Source organism: Gossypium arboreum, chromosome 8 (genome assembly GCF_025698485.1).
Source record: "Gossypium arboreum isolate Shixiya-1 chromosome 8, ASM2569848v2, whole genome shotgun sequence".
Lineage (NCBI taxonomy): Eukaryota > Viridiplantae > Streptophyta > Magnoliopsida > Malvales > Malvaceae > Gossypium > Gossypium arboreum.
Genome location: NC_069077.1, coordinates 126,482,416 through 126,500,254, shown reverse-complemented (window position 1 = coordinate 126,500,254; position 17,839 = coordinate 126,482,416).

The following is a 17,839-nucleotide window of genomic DNA, read 5'->3' as shown; positions in this document are numbered from 1 at the left end:
GTCGGATAGAGATCCGAGATTTACCTCGCGATTTTGGAAAAAGTTGCAAGAAGCTTTGGGTACCAAGTTGCATTTTAGCACCGCCTTTCACCCCCAAACCGATGGTCAATCCGAGCGGATAATTCGGATACTTGAGGATATGTTGAGATGTTGCGTCCTCGAGTTTAGTGGTTCATGGGAACGGTATTTGCCGTTGATTGAATTCGCTTACAACAACAACTTTCAATCGAGTATTAAGATGGCACCCTACGAGGCTTTGTACGGTCGTAAATGCCGTACACCATTGTTTTGGACCGAGCTTGGTGAAAGCAAGATTTTCGGTGGATTTGATTAGAGATGCTTGAGCGAAAGTGAAAGTAATCCGTGAAAGTCTCAAGATAGCCTCCGATCGTCCGAAGTTGTATGCGGATCTGAAGCGTAAGGATATCGAGTATCGTGGGTGATAAAGTGTTTCTCAAGGTATCGCCTTGGAAAAAGATACTCGATTTGGCCGTAAGGGCAAGTGAGCCCGAGGTTCATTGGGCCATATGAGATATCCGGCGAGTCGGTCCGGTGGCATATCGTTTGATTTTGCCCCGAACTCAAAAAGGTTCACGATGTCTTTCATGTTTCGATGCTTGACGCTATAGATCCGATCCATCGCACGTGATTAGTCCATCGAAATTGAAATTCAAGCTAATATGAGTTATGAGGAAGAACCGATTCGTATCCTATCACGAGAAGTGAAAGAGTTATAAACAAGCGGGTTCCGCTAGTGAAAGTGTTATGGCTCAAGCACGGGATAGAAGAAGCTACTTGGGAGACCGAGAACTCTATGAAAGAGCGATATCCAAACCTATTTACGGTAAGATTTTCGGGGACGAAAATTTCTTAAGTAGGGAGAGTTGTGACACCCAAAATTGACCCTAGTCGGAATGTGGTTTCGGGACCACAAAACCGAGGCATAAAAATTATTAAAATTTATTTTGATGCCTATAATATGTGTGTGCTCATGTATGACATTTTATGATGATTGATTTAGTGTTATAAAGGTGAATTCCACAAGAAAGGACTTAGTAGTGAACTTTGAAAGTACGATAGGAAATGTGTGATGACTAATTAAAGCATGCATGCAAAATAATGGACTTGCATGTCAAATTCCCCTTTTTACAAGTGATGGCCGGCCATGACAAAGAGATATGGGCTAAACATGTCATGAAACATGTTTTGTTGGGCATTAGGGAGAAATAATAAACAAATAAGCATGGGTAAGAAAAGAATGAAAAAAAATGTGTGTGAGAGTAGCATTCCCCATTGTCGTGCAACCAAGAAGAGAAAACAAAAATTTGTTCATCCTTGTTCTCTCCTTTTGGCCAAAAATACTAAGAGGAAGAAGAGATTTTGCTTCATTTCCTTTGTTTAGAAGAGATCTAGAAGGATATTTGGCTAAACTTGCATCAAGATTGAGGTATGTATGAGGTTGTGTCATGAGATTCATGCATGTTTTAGTTGCCAACTTGATGTTCATGTTAGCCATGGTTCAAATCCTTGTTATGCCATGGAAGTGGTATTTGGTCAAGGTTGGTATTGTGATAAAGCCATTGCATGTTAAGTGTGAAGCTTGATGATGATGCATGCAATGATGGATTGTCTACTCTTGAAATTTCTTTGTAGCCATCTTGAGTAAGACTTTGAGTTTTCTTTTTGTTTAACCATGATTGAAGATAAAAGGGGCATGATTATGATGTATTCGGCCATGATGCATTCATGAGCATGGTTCATGCTTCTTGCATGTTAGTTAAAATTTGTGTTTTAGATGGCTATGGACACCTTGAAATTCGCCATGCTCATATATGTATATATATGTTTGCACATAATGTTTTGGCTATGAAGTAAGTGATGAATATGTTTGTTTAAAGAAGAAGATGTTGAAGAATGCTTGTGAAATTGCAAGCACATTCGGCCTAGCACACATATGAGTGCTTGATGCTATATTATAAGTTTTGAGCTACAACATGCAAAGCATTAACTAGTAAAATGCATGCTGTTTTTGTGTGGTATTAAGTGCATAATTGGCCTCAACATGGACATGTATATTCGGCCTTAGGTAGCCTATTGAAGACCTTAGCTTTTCCTTGATGCTCGAATGAATTGTATTGAATTGCTTGATGTAGTATAAAATGTGCATGACCATTGTGTATTCAAGCTAACGGGTGGCCATTTGACCATTTAAACTCCTTGTCATATTTGGCCATAAGCTAGCACAATGAGGTTTTAATAAATTGAATTTGTTTGAATTAGCTCAAGAGCTTAGAGGGCCACAATTGGACAAGGGGAAGGAAAAAGTGATCGAATAGCCGTAAAAGCTGTTCGACAACATCCGAGGTAAGTCCTCAAGAAGTGACCTTAATTGAATTATGTGGAATGAAATATGGATGTATTGATTATTGATTTATGTGTATGAGTATTCAATGATACCGGGCTAAGTCCCAAAGGCGATTATGCTAGTGATTATAATTGTGTTTGAGCCTTAGTAACGAAAATGAAATATGTATGTCCAATGATTATTGATGTATGTGTGCATGAGAAATTGAATGATACCGGGCTAAGCCCCAAGACAATTATGCTGGAAATTATATCCGGTTAAGACCAAGGCAATTGTGCTAGTGGCTGCATCCGGGCTAAGACCAAGGCATTCGTATGAGTCATTCTATCCGGGCTAAGACCAAGGCATTCGTGCACGTGGTTATATCCGGTTGTATTCAAGAAGCTTGGGCTGGAGGTGAGTGTTGGTTGCTGTAATAAATTCAATTAGTACGCTCGAAAAGCCCAAAGAATAAGGTATACGTTTATATGTGCATTGGAAAGTCGACATATTTGAGCAACATTCGCTCAATCGACTAACAATTTCAGCTATTGGAATGGTTGATACTTTGTGAAAGTATATAATGATGAAGTGTGAAGTAAGAATGATTATGAGAATGTGTATTAATGAAATGATGCATTTGGTTATGTGAATTTATTGCTTAAATTAAAGCTGATTTTATTCCTTGAGACTTACTAAGCATAAAATGCTTACCCGTTGCTTTGGCTCTCTGTTTTATAGATTACGCCGATAGCAATCGGATTCGGGATCATTAAAGTCAAGTCATCCACACTATCAACGCCTCTATTTTGGTATAAATTTTTGGTTGAACTTTGAAATGGCATGTATAGGACTACCCTTGTTGGTTTAAATATGCTGTGATGTATATGTGTACGGCCATGCGAAAATGGCTCGTAAAAGTGAAGTACTGAACTTAGACTATTTGCGGTTTGTATATATATATATGGTGTCATGATGTGATTATGGATTGGAAATGGGAATGTTGGTCACATGATCAGCCATTGGTATGGTTAAAATGATCATATATGAACCTATGTATGGCAAGACTAGTTGGTTCATGGAGACTACAAAATAGGTAAGACCTACCTTAAAAACAGATGCTGCCAGCTGCAGTGACATGAATGTGAAAAATCACCAAAATTTGTAGGAATGGTATTAAATAGTGAATAAGCTATGTAAATTAACCTTGATGAGTCTATTTTCATATGGAAGAAACGAAATGGTCATAGGAGTTACATGTTAAGAGATATTAAAGCTATTGTGAGACAGGGCCAGAACGGTTTCTGGGTCCCCTGTCGCAACTTTAAAAATTTACTATAAATTATCAAGAAAGAATTAGGAGTCATACCTTATATGTACAGATTCCATTTTGAGTCTAGTTTCATTAGAAACAAACGGCACCAGTATTAAAGCCCTGTACAGAGAGATATTCAAGTTATAACGCGCGAAGGTCAGAGCAGTCAATCCCTGTAACATGGGTGACTTTAACTAATAAACTGTACCAATTGGCCCAACCAAAAATTCTAGAAATAAATCCATGGATGGATATATGAGTCTAAATTCAGGGAAAATTTACGAAACCAGTTTCCGAGTTTTGAAACTCGAGATATGATTTTTAAGGCGACGGTGATACAGTTTTCCAGCCTGACTGGAAATGTCAAATTGGGGGGCAAAATATGTGAACTTGGCTTGTTAACCCCTCGTGTCCGACACCGGCGATGGTCTCGGGTTCGGGGTGTTACATAACAAGGATTTGAACCATGGCTAACATGAACATCAAGTTAGCAATCAAAACATGCATGAATCTCATGACACAACCTCATACATACCTTAATCTTGATGCAAGTTTAGCCAAATCTCCTTCTAGATCTCTTCTAAACAAAGAAAATGAAGCAAAAATCTCTTCTTCCTCTTAAGAATTTCGGCCAAAGGAAGGAGGGGAAAAGATGAACAAATTTTTTTGTTTTTCTTTATCACCTACACGGCAATGGGGGGATGCTACACTCACACACATTTTTTTTTGTTTCTCTTCCCACATTTTAATTATTAATCATTTCTCTCATGCTCCATTAACAAAACATGTTTCAACATGTTTTCTTTGCCCATAAACCATGTCATGGCCAGGCCACCACCTATAAAAAGGGGGAATTTGACATGCAAGTCCATTGTTTTGCATGCATGCTTTAATTAGTCATCACACATTTCCCATCATACTTTCAAAGTTTACTACTAGGTCCTTTCTAGTGAAATTCACATTTATAGCTCTAAATCAAAACATCAAAAATGTCACACATGAATACACACATATTATAGGCATCAAAATAAATTTTAGATTATTTTTTATGCCTCGGTTTTGTGGTCCCGAAACCACGTTCCGACTAGGGTCAATTTTGGGCTGTCACAACTCTCCCCCACTTAAGAAATTTTCGTCCCCGAAAATCTTACCGATAAATAGGGTTGGGTATCGCTCTTTCATAGAGTTCTCGGTTTCCCAAGTAGCTTCTTCTATCCGTGTTTGAGCCATAACACTTTCACTAGCGGAACCCGCTTGTTTCGCAACTCTTTCACTTCACGTGATAGGATACGAATCGGTTCTTCCTCATAACTCATATTGGCTTGAATTTCAACCTCCGATGGACTAATCACGTGTGATGGATCGAGATCTATAGCGTCGAAGCATCGAAACATGAAAGACATCGTGAATCTTTTCGAGTTCGGGGCAAAATCGACGATATGCCACCGGACCGACTTCGCCGGATATCTCATATGGCCCAATGAACCTCGGGCTCAACTTGCCCTTACGGTGAATCGAGTATCTTTTTCCAAGGTGAAACCTTGAGAAACACTTTATCTCCCACGATGCTCGATGTCTTTACGCTCAGATCCGCGTCACGACTTGACGATCGGAGGCTATCTTCGACTTTCACGGATTACTTTCACTTTCATTCAAAGATCTCTAATCAAATCCACCGAAAATTTTGCTTTCACCGAGCTCATCCATAACAATGGTATACGGCATTTACGATCGTACAAAGCCTCGTAGGGTGCCATCTTAATACTTGATTGAAAGTCGTTGTTGTGCGAATTCAATCAAAGGCAAATACCGTTCCCATGAACCATCGAACTCGAGGATGCAACATCTCAACATATCCTCGAGTATCCGAATTATCCGCCGGATTGACCATCGGTTTGGGGGTGAAAGGCGGTCTTTGAAAGGCAACTTGGTACCCAAAGCTTCTTGCAACTTTTTCCAAAATCGCGAGGTAAATCTCGGATCTCTATCCGACACGATGGAAATAGGCACCCGTGTAATCTCACAACTGAGAACGTCTGATTCGGCTAGTTTGTCCATTGAAAAGTCCGTGACGACGGGGACAAAGCGAGCCGACTTAGTCAATCTATCTACAACGACCCAAATCGCATCCTTCTTACTCATCGACAAGTGGCGGTCCGGATCGAAGTCCATTGTGACTCGATCTTATTTCCACTCGGGTATTGTGATCGGCTAAAGTAATCTCAAGGCACTTGATGTTCCGCTTTCACTTGTTGACATATTAAACACCTCGAAACAAAGTCGGAGATGTCTCGTTTCATACCATGCCACCAAAACCGACGCTTTCAAATCGTTGTACATCTTCAGTACTCCCGGTGGATCGCCATTCGGCTACAATGGGCTTCATTCAAGATATCGAAATAAGTTCAATTCTTTGGAACACACGACAACTCTGAACCTCAAACAATCGTCATCATCGATCCGAAACTCGATTCCCTATTCGAACACACTCAAATTTCGCTTTTGCAACCAACTCATCGTCGACCTTCTAAGCTTCACAAATTTGATGTATCAATAATGGTTTGGCTTTCAATTCAGCTACTAACACGTTGTCGGATCGAATCGGACAAGTGCACATTCATTGCTCGTAAGCGAATAATGATTTACGACTCAAGGCATCCGCAACCACATTCGCCTTTCCCGTGATAGTCAATGACCAGCTCATAATCCTTTAACAGCTCGAGCCAACGTCTTTGTCGCAGATTTAAGTCTCTTTGAGTCATCAAATATTTGAGACTTTTGTGATCCGAATACATGGCACTTCTCACCAAATAAGTAATGTCGCCAAATCTTTAAGGCGAATACGATAGCGACCAATTCGAGATCATGGGTCGGATAATTTTTCTCATGTGGCTTTAATTGCCTCGACGCGCAGGCCACAACTCGACCTTCTTGCATCAATACACAACCTAACCCAAGTAGGGAGGCGTCACTATAAATGACAAACTCTTTGCCGATTTGGGTTGCACTAGAATTGGGGCTTTAGTCAAATAAGTTTTCAGTTGATCGAAACTTTTCGACATTTCTCCGTCCATTCGAACTTAACATCCTTTTGGAGTAGCCGTCATTGGAGTGGCTATCGTTGAGAAACCTTTACAAATCGTCGGTAATAACCTAAGCAAGCCCAAAAAGTCTCGAACCTCGGTAATATTTCTGAGGCTTCCAATTAAGTATGGCTGAAATTTTGTTCGGTCGACTCGAATACCCGATGCAGATATCACATGCCCCAAGAAGCTAACCTCTCTTAACCGTAACTCACACTTGTTTGAACTTAGCATATAATTGCTTATCCCGTAAAATTTGCAAAGACTAACCTCGTGTGTTCAAAGATGTTCGGTCTCATTTCTTGAATAGACCAAGATGTCATCAATGAACACGACCACGAACCGATCCAAATATGGTCTCAAGATCGATTCATTAAATCCATAAATACCGCAGGGCATTAGTAAGCCCAAACGGCATCACTAGGAACTCATAGTGACCATATCTCGCTCAAGGCGGTCTTGGGTACGTCCAAATCTCGAATTCGCAATTGATAATAGCCCGATCTCAAATCTATTTTCGAGAACACCGAGGTTCTCTTCGATTGATCGAACAAGTCATCGATACGTGGTAACAGATATTTGTTCTTTATCGTCGCTTTATTAAGTCGACGATAGTCGATGCACGACCTCATGGTTCCATCCTTCTTTTCACAAACAACACCGGCGCACCCAAGGCGAAAAACTCGAAGCGAGCAAAACCTCTATCCACCAATTCTTGCAATCGAGCTTTCAACTCCTTTAATTCCGTTGGTGCCATACGATACGGAGCTATCGAAATTGGAGTGGTACCGGTACCAATTCGATGCCAAATTCTATTTCCGAACAGTGGTAAACCCGCAATTCTTCGTGGAAAACATCCGGTATTCACAAACCAATCGACACGATTCGGTTTCTTTTCTGACTCCTTGTCATCGAGCACATATGCAAAGTACGGTTCGCACCCTTTTCTTACATATTTCTGGGCCAACATTGCTGATATTACAGCTGGCAACCCCTTTAAGTCTGTAGACTCAACCCGAATTATCTCGTTATTCGTGCACCTCAAATCGATGGTCTTGCTTTTGCAATTTACAATCGCATCGTGCATGGTCAACCAATCCAAACCAAGAATAAAGTCGAATTCATCGAACGGAAAAAGCATCAAGTCCGCCGGAAAACAAGAACCTCGGAACACTAGGGGACTTTTCTTGCACACTTTGTTGACAAGCACGTAATGACCCAAGGGGTTTGACACCCGAATTACAAACTCAGTAGACTCAATAGGAAAAGTCTTACTGGATGCTAAGGTTTCACATATATAAGAATGAGTAGAACCAGGGTCAATCAAAGCAATCACATTAGTATCGAAAAGAGTAAAAGTACCGTAATAACATCCGGTGAGGCAAAGATCCTCGCGTCTGCGATGGCATAAGTCCTAGCAGAGCACGAGCCTCGGGTCTTGTTGTAGCATCTCTCGACCCTCTCGACCACCACTAGCATTGCCCGCATTTGGATGGCCTACCTCGAGCGTTGGTAGCACCCGGTTTCCACTTTGACTTACATTTTGTTGAAACAACCTCGGGCGATCCTTGACAAAGTGGTCGGCCGATCCACACTTATAGCAGAGCGATCACGGAACCTCAGCTCCCGAATGCCATTTACCACAATGCGAGACACTCGCTCTCTCTCGGCGATCATTTCCACCATCGGCGATCGAAGTGACTCGTGTGGTCACAGGGTCGACCGCGATCTCGTCTAGAAAAGCCGGCGCCTCTAGACCGGCTCACATCATCTCGAAATCTCTTCGATGCTGTTGAAGAGACTTTCCGAGGACCTTTTCAAATTCTCCGGTTCCCACATCAACTTTTGTTTCTCCTTTCTAAGCTCTTGACTTTACAAGCTCGCTCAACAAGTACTACGAACTCTCGTATTTCGAGAATGCCAACGAACATCCTTATATCATCATTCAGCCCATCCTCGGCGTTTACACATAATAGATTCGGACGAAATGCATTCTCGAGCGTCATGGCTAAGCCTCACAAATTTTCGTTCGTAGTCGGTGACGACATAGAGCCTTGCTTAAGGTCAAGAAATTCCTTCGCTTTTGGTCGATGAATCTCGATCGATATACTTCTTTCGAACTCGGTTTGAAAGAACTCCCAAGTCACTTGCTCTCTAGGCACCACGAAGTCGAGTACTCCACCAATAGTAGGCGTAATCGCATAGCAAGGAGATGGTACACTTTAAGCACTCATCGGTGTACAAGATAGCTCATCGAGCACCGGATAGTGTTGTCCAACCAAAATTCAGCTTGCTCGGCATCGTCATCATCCGTAGCTTTAAATTCAGTGGCCCCATGTTTTGAATCTCGCCGATGGGGCTTACTTGACCTTATTTGGTCGATTCTTCGGAGGTATTGTAGGTGCGGGGTTGCATTTGTCGGGAATGGAGGTTGTGGAACAGTAGTGTTAGTTCGAATGTATTGGTTAAACCAATCATTCATCACACTATAAAAGGCTTGCCTAGCCTCATCATTCGGATTGTTGGCCATAGGTTGAGAGTCCGCCGGCGCTGTCCCTTCTTGCGGGAGCAGCGCCACACTCTCCACATCATCAGCTATTGCTCGGTCGGGATCGGGATCCATTGCTATAAACAAACACAAAGTCAAATTGTCGAAATCACCACACTATCGATTCATCATTTAATGGCATGTATAGCTAGACCCCAAACATATCACGGTAGTCCTAGAATCGACTAAACCGTAGCTCGATACCAATAAAATTGTAACACCCGAACCCGAGACCGCTGCGTTGTCGGACACGAGGGGTTAACAAGCCAAAACCACTTATGGCATCGACCAATTTGACATTCCAGGCAAGCTGGAAAACTGCATTGCTGTCGCCTTAAAAAGCATATCTCGAGCTTCACAACTCGGAAACTGATTCCGTAAATTTTCCCTGAATTTAGACTCATATATCCATCCATGGATTTATTTCTAGAATTTTTTGTCGGGCCAATTGGTACAGTTTATTAGTAAAAGTCACCCATGTTACAGGGGTCGACTACACTGACCTTCGCGCATTACAACTTGAATATCTCTCTGTACAGGGTTTCAATACTGATTCTGTTTGTTTCTAATGAAACTAAACTCAAAAAGGAATCTTCACATATTAGGCATGACTTCTAATTCATTCTGGATAATTTATGGTAAATTTTCAAAGTCGCGACAGGGGACCCAGAAACCGTTCTGGCCCTGTCTCACGATAACTTTAATATCTCTTAACACGTAACTCCTATGACCGTTTCGTTTCTTCCATATGAAAGTAGACTCATCAAGGTTCATTTACATAATTCTTTCACTATTTAATACCATCCCTACAATTTTGGTGATTTTCACATTCCCGTCACTGCAGCTGGCAGCACCTGTTTTAAGGTAGGTCTTACCTATTTTGTAGTCTCCATGAACCAACTAGTCTTGCCATACATAGGTTCACCTATGATCATTTTAGCCATTCCAATGGCTGATCATGTGACCAACACTCCCATTTCCAATCCATAATCACATCATGAAACCATATATATATATACAAATCACAAATGGTCTAAGTTCGTACTTTACTTCTACGAGCCATTTTAGCATGGCCGCATACATGTACATCACAACACATTTGAACCAACAAGGGTAGTCCTATACATGCCATTTCAAAGTTCAACCAAAATTATACCAAAATGGAGGCTTTGATAGTGTGGATGACTTGACTTCAATGATCCCGTATCCGATCGCTAACTAACAAAATCTATAAAGCGAGAGCCAAAGCAACGGGTAAGCATTTTTATGCTTAGTAAGTCTCAAGCAATAAAATCAGCTTTAACTAAAGCATTACATTCACATAGCCAAATGAATCATTTCATTAATACACATTCACATAATCATACTTACTTCACACTTCATCATTGTATACTTTCACAAGATATCAACCAATTCAATAGCTGAAAATTCGTTAGTCGATTGAACGAATGTTACTCAAACATATCGACTTTTCCAATGCACATATAGACATACCTTATCCTTTGGGCTTTTCGAGCGCACTAATTAAATTTATTACAGCAACCAACGCCACCTTCAGCCCAAGCTTCTTGAATACAACCGGATATAACCACATGCACGAATGTCTTGGTCTTAGCCCGGATAGAACGACTTGCACAAATGCCTTGGTATTAGCCCGGATTTAACAACTTGCACGAATGCCTTCGTCTTAGCCCGGATTTAGTCACTAGCATAATTGCCTTGGTCTTAACCGGATTTAACTACTAGCATAAATGTCTTGGGACTTAGCCGGATATCATTTAATTGCTCATGCACACACATACATCAATAGTCATTACACATCCATGTTTCGTTTTCGTTACTAAGGCTCAAACACAAACATATCACTAGCATAATCGCCTTGGGACATAGCCCGGTATCATTCAAATACTCATACACACATAAATCAATAATCATTACACATCCATATTTCATTTCACATAATTCGAGTAGGGTCATTTCTTGAGGACTTACCTCGGATGTTGTCGAACGGCTTCAACGGCCATTCGATCACTTTTTCCTTCCCCTTATCCAATTGTGGCCCTCTAAGCTCTCGAGCTTTATGTTAACAAGTAAATTGATTTAGTCGTTTGAATATCAAAGGGGAATCCAAGGTACTTAGCCCTTATAAGGTCAGCACACAATTATATTCACACACTTGAGCTCATTAATTATAACATAGCATCAAGCACTCATATGGCCGATTATACTTAGTCATACTTGCACCAAATCAACAATAATTTCAAGGTTTTTCATACTATACATGCACTAGGCCGAATGTACATGCAAATTTCACAACCATTCTTCAACAAATTTCTCCTTTAAAGAAACATATTTATCACTTTCTTCATAACCAAAACATCATGTGCAAACATATATACACATATAGGTGTAAGGTCAATTTCAAGGTATCCATAACCATCCAAAACACAAATTTTTAACTAACATGCAAGAAGCATAAACCATGCTCATGAATGCATCATGGCGAATACATCACAATCATGCCCCTTTCAACTTCGGTCATGGTTAAACAAAAAAAACTCAATGTCTTACTCAAGATTGCTACAAAGAAATTTCAAGAGTAGTCAATCCATCATTGCATGCATCATTAGCAAGCTTCACATTTAGCATGCAATGGCTTTAACACAATAATAACCTTGGCCAAATACCATTTCCATGGCATAACAAGGATTTGAACCATGGCTAACATGAACATCAAGTTAGCAACCAAAACATGCATGAATCTCATGACACAACGTCATACATACCTTAATCTTGATGCAAGTTTAGCCAAATCTCCTTCTAGATCTCTTCTAAACAAAGAAAATGAAGCAAAAATCTCTTCTTCCTCTTAAGAATTTCGGCCAAAGGAAGGAGGGGAAAAGATGAGCAAATTTTTTTTTGTTTTTCTTTATCACCTACACGGCAATGGGGGGGGGGATGCTACACTCACACACATTTTTTTTTTGTTTCTCTTCCCACATTTTAATTATTAATCATTTCTCTCATGCTCCATTAACAAAACATGTTTCAACATGTTTTCTTTGCCCATAAACCATGTCATGTCCAGCCACCACCTATAAAAAGGGGGAATTTGACATGCAAGTCCATTGTTTTGCATGCATGCTTTGATTAGTCATCACACATTTCCCCATCATACTTTCAAAGTTTACTACTAGGTCCTTTCTAGTGAAATTCACATTTATAGCTCTAAATCAAAACATCAAAAATGTCACACATGAATACACACATATTATAGGCATCAAAATAAATTTTAGATTATTTTTTTATGCCTCGGTTTTGTGGTCCCGAAACCACGTTCCGACTAGGGTCAATTTTGGGCTGTCACAATAGGGATATGCAAGAGATTAGTTCAATTTAATGAGTATGTATGTGCCATAACATGTTTGCTTATTAAAATCTATTTAATCATTTGAATTAACATAGGGATATGTTAAGAGATGAATGGATTTGTGTAGGTGAATATGTTCATAAGTTAGCAAATTACCGAGTTGCCATGAATTTATTCGTAACAACATAGACACGAGTTTAATAATTCTAAGTTAAAGAAATGTAATTAAATCAACACAATTATGTTGTCTTGATTAAATCATATTTTGAAATCGTGCATTTGAGATTTATATCTTTAGTTTACTTAGTTTAAAATCTTAGTTTTTAATTACCCTCTTCAAACAAATATTTTTCTTCACCAAAGTGTTTTAAATAGCATTCATAAATAATTCTTTTCGCAGTCCCTATGGGTACGATAACTCGACATTTACTTGTCACTTTATTTCTTGTTGCGATTGTGTACACTTGCACATTTCCGTCGTTCCACATATCCGAGTTTCGATAGGTAAAAATTTTAGCACACAATGGTCACCATTAATATATCATCCAAAATCTCAAAATCATCTAACACAAACAAAATCATTACTTTGACTAATTCAAGCCAAGAACAAACAATAGTTATAGATGAACAAATATCCAAACCAAAGAAAAATGATGGATCCAAAGCTAAGATGTCTACCGTAAAGTTTAGTGTGGGTATAAAGCAAACCAGAAGGAGAGGAATAATTGAATTTAATAATTTTTAATCAATCTTCAATATTTCAAAGTTTTTATTCTAAGGATCTAGGAACAAAATCTCATGACTCACAATTTAAGTAAAAAAATTGCATGCAAGTATTGTGCTTAAAAGTGTTAATGAACAAGGTGACTCGGCCTGCTATGGGTTGGAATCAACTTTATAATGGCCTAACCTGACCTAATTTTGTTGTAAAAAATTAAATAGGATAGATGCAAGCCCATGAGCACGTCCAATTGCACTCTAACCATAATCTTACACAAGACAAAATGAAAGCGTAAAATGAAAGACTTGGTCAATAGTAGCACTTATAATTAAGGCCACAACTCAATAAAAACATATTCAACAAAAGCGTAAAATGAAAGACTTGGTCAATAGTAGCATTATAATTAAGGCCACAACTCAATAAAAACATATTCAACATAACAATGTAATAAATTATAGAGATAGTATTGTATAAAACAATTACATCACATATTAGCATAGGCCTTTTCAATCAAATCATGCCACCTTATTTCATTTCTAAAAATAGCTAATTATTTATTAATTTAATCATTAATGAATAGTTGAATTAATTTGTTATCATTTAATTATCACATGTAATGTATAACATGATTTTTTTTAGTTTTTCAAGATATTTATTGAAGCGAGCCAATAAAATGATAGATAAATTTACTTCACAACATCTTGCATTTTCTAGATGCATAAGAAAGACTCTAAGATTTTGATCTATTAAAAGGAAACTACTACAATTATCTTTCAACGTAAACCTGAGATAACTTTTATTTTCATTACGGAATGCATAAATTTAATAGAAAAAAATAAAAGATAAGAAAGATGAAATTATACCTATTAACTTGTTATTGGTAAGAGAAAATGTTTGGAGAGAAGTCAATTTTTCAATAACGGAAGGAATTTCATCTGAAACATATAATTAAATTAATCAAAATTTACAAATAAATAATCCAAAGATTGCAAACAATAGCATAAGCTTAAAAAGGGAGAGGAAGCTAGTTTTTTTTTTTTTCCATAAAGTTGGGTTAATATTTTGATTGTAAGGAAAGGGTATAAGACAAATCATGTTTAAGCCATAAAATTGGGATAATACATCCATTGGCAAGATAACGATCTATGGTTGTTTAAGTCAAAAGTATTATATTAAGAAATTAAAAAATTGTACACTAATTAAAAATATATAACAATTGAAAGTAGAAAATCATATTTATATGTTAAGTTGTTATTAGAAAAATCAATGAATTTAAAAGAAGTTATGTTTGTAATATTTATTGGAATTTCACCTGAAAACTGGTACAACTCATGTATTGTGTTTATCTCTTATTCAATAATAAGAACTATGGCTGAGCAAAGATTAATTAAACAAATGAATAATAAGGCAAAGATTCATAGTTTTCGATTTTTTTCTCTCAAATCTTAGATTTCTGATCTCTGACTTATCTTTAGTTTGTTTATTGTTTAACACCTTGTTCACTAATACTAATCATCATCTTTCTTGTTAACTCAATTATAGGTTTTGAAATATATAAAACAAACAAGATATATGGATACTATTACTGCTACATGTTTGTATATATAGACATATCTTTTGAAAATTTCACCACACTATAACCATTAATAAATCATCCAAAATATCAAAATCATCAAACAAAAAAATTATTACTTCAATAAAATAACTACTTGACCATTTTTTAAAGGTATGATTATGTAACATAATATATCCAAGTTTCGGTAAGAACAAGATTTTGTTAAATGAAATAATAAAAATTGAGCTAATAAAGACAAAATCAGAAAATAAAGGACTTCTAAATGCAAGAACAAACGAGATGAGAAATGAAATAAAACGCTTGACTTTTTTTAAAATTTTTCTCGAGAAACAAACGAAAAAAACTTACCGATTGGTTGCGGCAGAGGAGTGATGACGGCAATACAACAAAGGGGATAGTCGATGGTAATGCAGCAGAAGCGACAGTCGACAACGATGTAGCAGATGGTCGGGGAAAGATTTGGGGATTTTGATTTGGGGAATAAATTGAGGGATTTGGGAAAAAGTTTTAGGGAAAAAATAAGGGATTTTGGGGATATGAGTTGGGGATAAAACTGAGCAGAGCAAAATGGCACCGTTTCGTTTAAAATAAAATGATACTTTGCTGTATTTTTCTCATTGCGCTGCTAATGCTTGACCTTTTGTGGCGTTTTTCTCATAAACGCTGCAACTGCTTTACCCATTGCGGCATTTTTCATTAGCACTACTAATGTATAATATTTGCAACGTTTTCCATCCAAACGTCGCTAAAACCTTAAATTCCTGTAGTGTTGGTTCTACATGCAATTCATTTATGGTTTCAACGTGCTAGCCGAGGGACCGATTGAACATATATAATTAGGGTTCAGATAATTTATATTTAAGTTTAAGCTTTTCGCCCATTAATTATAAATTTATTTAGTCACGAAGTCATTCTACTATAGTCTCGTGACTGAGCTCTCCCTAAATATATAGCATTACAAAAGCTACTTAATAAGTGCTTGTCCAATGACCTTATCATAAGTGTGTTACCTTTAGTGGATATCCTTAATCTCTTTGGGATAAATTCATTTTTGCAATATGATATTATTTTATCTCATAGAAACCATTGCATCTTCCTTCATGAAAAGTCAATTATTATCAAATAGTAATCAAGTCATTTATCACAAAAACAAATGACCCATGGCCACATTCACTTTTCATCTATCATGTAATGCTGATGAGGGGATATTATTTACCCTTTAGTTTGGCTACGAATTCCACTATTGTGGAATGATGCTACCTACTGCAAAAGTTATATACCCAACGTACCAACTTTTGGTTCCTTATCTATTTGAAATCAACCTAAAATAGAAGCTAACACTAATTAGAAGCAAGATGTATGTCCCATTCAAGGTATTCCCATTTGCAGCATTCAAGCAACTCAAGGGGCCTTTATACTTGAAAGGTACTGACTTGTGTATAACTTTCATAATTTAAATACCTTTGACATTCTTAAACATTCAAGTCCTGAGATGCAGACATCTGGTCAGCCTATGATGTTTCATGAAAGTTCTTCCACTAAAATTGATTGAACTCTTTAAGTTTGTAACTAGCATATCTAGATTACATGTTTCATTATTTTGTCTTTTGGGATGCAAGTCTATGTACGAATGGTTGCCCCTTTTGATGACATGTGCTAAGTCAAACATGTACATAGTTTGAATATCTTAAAAGTTTAAAAAAATTTCCCTTGTCCTAATTAATGCAAAAGCCTTTTTGTACAAATGACATCTCTTACACCACAAATTTCCACAAAATAACTCTCTTTTTCTCACCTTATGATAAGTGTGTGTAATTACTCACTAGTTTTGGGTCTTTATTCAGGCTTTTGTTGTTAATGGCCTCTTTTCTGTTATCCTGTTTATTTATATTTACCTTACTTCCCTTAGCCATCTCATTAGGAATTATGATTTGATCATTATGGATCTCTTTCAAAGCAAGTGACACCAAGGCAAACATATTTCCATAGAAAAATGAGTAATGATTAAGAAAAGCATCATGATTCATACCTCGATCAAATTGACATGGTTTTCAAATAAATATGTGTCTAGCTTGTATGGGTGTATCACATAGCATTTTTTCCTGAGTATATACCAATAGAAAACGACACAGGGCATTGCTTAGAGACTTTTATCACACTACTTTCATTAACCCACTATAGGCGATATGACTTTGGATGCTTCATAGAGGATGTACCAAGCTTATCAACAAGGAAATGACTTACAACATTAGTACAACTTCCATATCAATGAGCTAGGCTTTCCACCAATCAAACATCTAGTGTGGAAAATGATGTATATTTTCTATTGTTTGTCTTTTTTCACTTGGGCATTTAAGGCTCTTAAAGAAATAAGAGCTTGCTCGCCAAACTCAAAATATTCATCAAAATCGTCATCATTGCCATCTTGTAATAGAGGCATTTCTATGAATTCGTCCTTATATCTAACTCAAGATCAACCTCACCATAATCTCTAATCAATAAAGTGTAATACCTCAAATTTCTTATTTTTGTTCTATTAAACTATGACAACTATGTATCTGCTTCAGTGGTTAAGTGCTCTGGGTGTGTGTGTGAGGTCCCAAGGTCAAGCCCTAGCTTTGGAAAATTTTGGTATTTTTCTAGTTTAAGCCTCATATGGGTTTATATTGGATTAATTGTAAAACCATTTCATAATAGGTTTGCTAGTCTATTGGTTAGGAGGAGTGTTGGTGTGCTGGAGGTCCTGTGTTCGAATCATTGCGCGAACGAGGGAGTTTATTTTTGCTCGTTTGACTGAAAGAATTCCAATTGCACTTAAAGACTGAGAGTGGGTGGTTAGGATGTGAAGTAATGGGGGAGTTATCAAAAAACCTAAAGTTTCC